This window comes from Gadus morhua, chromosome 14, assembly GCF_902167405.1.
Source record: "Gadus morhua chromosome 14, gadMor3.0, whole genome shotgun sequence".
NCBI lineage: Eukaryota > Metazoa > Chordata > Actinopteri > Gadiformes > Gadidae > Gadus > Gadus morhua.
Genome location: NC_044061.1, coordinates 23,410,487 through 23,413,451, shown reverse-complemented (window position 1 = coordinate 23,413,451; position 2,965 = coordinate 23,410,487). Strand labels below are relative to the sequence as shown.

The 2,965-nt window shown below is 38.4% G+C and overlaps 1 long non-coding RNA gene across 1 annotated transcript; it reads left to right on the top strand.

Annotated features, from left to right (window-relative positions):
- Window positions 1–1,622: 1,622 nt before the first annotated feature.
- Window positions 1,623–2,313, top strand: LOC115559097 (uncharacterized). The gene is made up of 3 exons (XR_003979419.1): window positions 1,623–1,714; window positions 1,934–2,117; window positions 2,223–2,313. It is a non-coding gene; the product is annotated as an uncharacterized LOC115559097 (long non-coding RNA).
- Window positions 2,314–2,965: the final 652 nt, after the last annotated feature.

The window sequence follows — 2,965 nt, the reverse complement described above, 5'->3', positions numbered from 1 at the left end:
CATTATCTTGATGGTGGAGACAAACTGTCGAGCCCGGAGGAGAAAGGGAAGGGGAAAAGAAAGAAACTGAAGAATGGTCGATATTCTGACGACGACGAAGACGACGTAGTATCGCTGGTAGGTAACTAAAGTTTTATCACAGAAATGTCATCTATAGGCCTTGTGGATGAGTTAAATTAAAATCGTTGAAAAACTAAACTTTATTATGATTTAAAGGATCCTCAGTTAAGTCAATGTGAGATGAAGAAGAAGAGAAAAAACACAGGTCTTAACGTCTTAATGGAACTAGAAAAGCAAGGTATTGGTGCAGTGATGTACAAATATTCACCGTATGGAAGTGCTTCTTAACATCAGTGAATTATTGTAATGTGATGTAGCCTAATGTTGTCTGTCATATTGTACACCATGGGGTCGCCAACTGGCCTGCTTTGCCTGGCCTGTCAGATCATTTTGACTTTTTGCTTTCTGTCAACTTATTAAAGGTTGGGTATGGAACTCGCTTTTTTGGCCATTTTTGCAAAATTACTTGAAATCCTTATCATAACCCACTTACAGCCACTGAGTTAGAAGTACTGACATGAAAATTAAACGGAACGGAACGGGCAGGGCTCGAAAAATCCAGCCAATGATTTCCAGAGCCACCGAGTTGCATTGGACAGTAAGTATGTCAATCAAACGGTCGTATTGCACTCCCCCTCCCCCGCGCGCGACCCCTTCGTGCACATACTCAAACCTCGTGACCCAGAGCAAGCTTCTGTTTGTTGTTATCCTGCGGTTCTACTGGAGCTAGCTAACTAGCAAATTACTCGCTCTCGCGCATCTCTGTTCGCTCGTGCATGATTGCGCGTCCATGTACTTGGAATGGGTGGAGTCAGAGTCAGCGTTGAAGGAGAGGGGGTAGGACCATTTGAGTTGTGTATTTTCAAAATCTGCTGGCATTTCGCAAATCCCATACCCAACCTTTAAGCATATTAACAAGATTAGATTTGAGTAATCATCCCCTGTTCCGCCTGCATTGTCTACTCGCTCAGGCTCATCCCCCCTGCTGATCTCTGTTGTACAGTCTTGATGTAACCCTTAACTCTATGTACATCTTCTGTTTGTCATAGGATCATGTCAGCTGAACTCAATTAATGAAACCAGGAATGAAGTAAGATCCACTAATGCAATAAACTGTCTGCACTTAATGTTCTACCTACAATTAAAGTTTTTATTTCCTAACTCTATAGTATATGGATAGATACAGCAATATATTCCTGTAATCTATCAGCTGTAAGCTTTGTACCCTCTAACTGGCTTCTGTAGGTATTTGCCCAGGTGTATGTGAGTCAGTTTTGTTTTTTTAATGGAATCACCCATCTTGTGAGCTTTTGAGCGAGAACAACCACAGGCTGCAGAGGGACAATGATTCTCTCAAGGCAAAAATAGCAACATTGAAATGTAATGCTATTGTTGAAAACTTTGTTTTTTTTTTACACAAGGGTTTTTCTGTTTTACATGTTAGCTAAAAAGCTATTATGAATCCTTTGCTCAGTGCTGCCAGACGTTTTGCAGAAGATGGAGGAGTTTCTTCGCTCAGCACCAAGACCAACGACAACACCAATACCAAGACCAAGACCAAGACCAAGACCAAGACCAAGACCAGAACCAACACTATCACCAGCACCAACAGCAGTTCCACCACCAGCAACAGAAGACCCATCACCAGCTCCAGGTCCATCATCAGCATCAGCAAAAGAGGCCCTGGGCCACTCTGTAAGAATCTGTTTGACTTTATTTGTATAGGTTAAGTTACTTAGCTTCAGTTGCACTGTTTAAATGCATCAGCCGTACACTCGGTTAATCTAAATGCATATATATATCATTGAGGTAAGACGCTAGTCTGCTGTATGTTGAAGTAGATTTGTGGTAATGTTATCTACTTGCATTAAAGGTCATTCCAAAAGGACTTGTGGAGCGCTGCTCCTTCCAAAGCCCCCAGAGGTTCATAAATGATCTCCTACATGGGATGTATACCAGGGAATATATGGCAGGCCATTCAGTGACTGGCCAGTCATCCAGCAGCTGCACAGAAGGAAAACCTGGCCTAGCCAAACAGGACCTTGTTGAAATAACAAGTAGGTATATAGAAATGAGAAAAGATGTTGGTTGAGTGAAACCCTCATTCTCATGCTCATCTTTCTTGTATGTGTTTGTGTGTGTGTGTATGTGTATTCCCACAGATGCTGCAAAGTTGAAGTTCACCTACGTAACTGATACGAACATAAAAGCATTTATACGACAAAAGCTAAACAATGCTGCCAAATTTCAGAAACAATAAATTATCAACTGTTTAAAGAAAGTTAAACTTTTGTTCTATTTTTTTTGTATTTTAGCAGTCTGTAGAAAACACTGTGTTAATGGTGGTTGTAAGCCTAATTTATGTGCAGTGAATTATTGTTACAGCACTATGGTTAGAAATGGCAACAACAAAAAGTGATACAGTTGAAAATATCCATTAGGTAAAGTATAATGACATAGTTAAAAGAACAACAAAATACTGCATAATGCAGTTATTGTAATGCAGTATATATATTACTATGGTATCGTAATTGTAGCATTCCATAGCAAAATAAAAGTATAATAAAAGTTCTGTAATTTACTTCAGTAGATTGTAGTTTATGAAGTAAACTGTAGTAGTATATAATGTAGTATACTGTAATAATAAAACTGCAGTTTTCTGTGGTATACTATAGTTTACTGTAGTAGTATATAGGTGGTATACTGTAGTAATAAAACTGCAGTTTTCTGTAGTACACTATAGTTTACTGTAGTAAAACTACTATAGTAAGGTTCAAAAACACTACAATATTTACTATAGTATATATAGGGTGTACTGTAGTTTATTTACTATAGTAAACTATAGAATTTTTTGTAGTATACTATAGTTTACTATAGTAAGGTTCAAAAACACTACAATATTTAC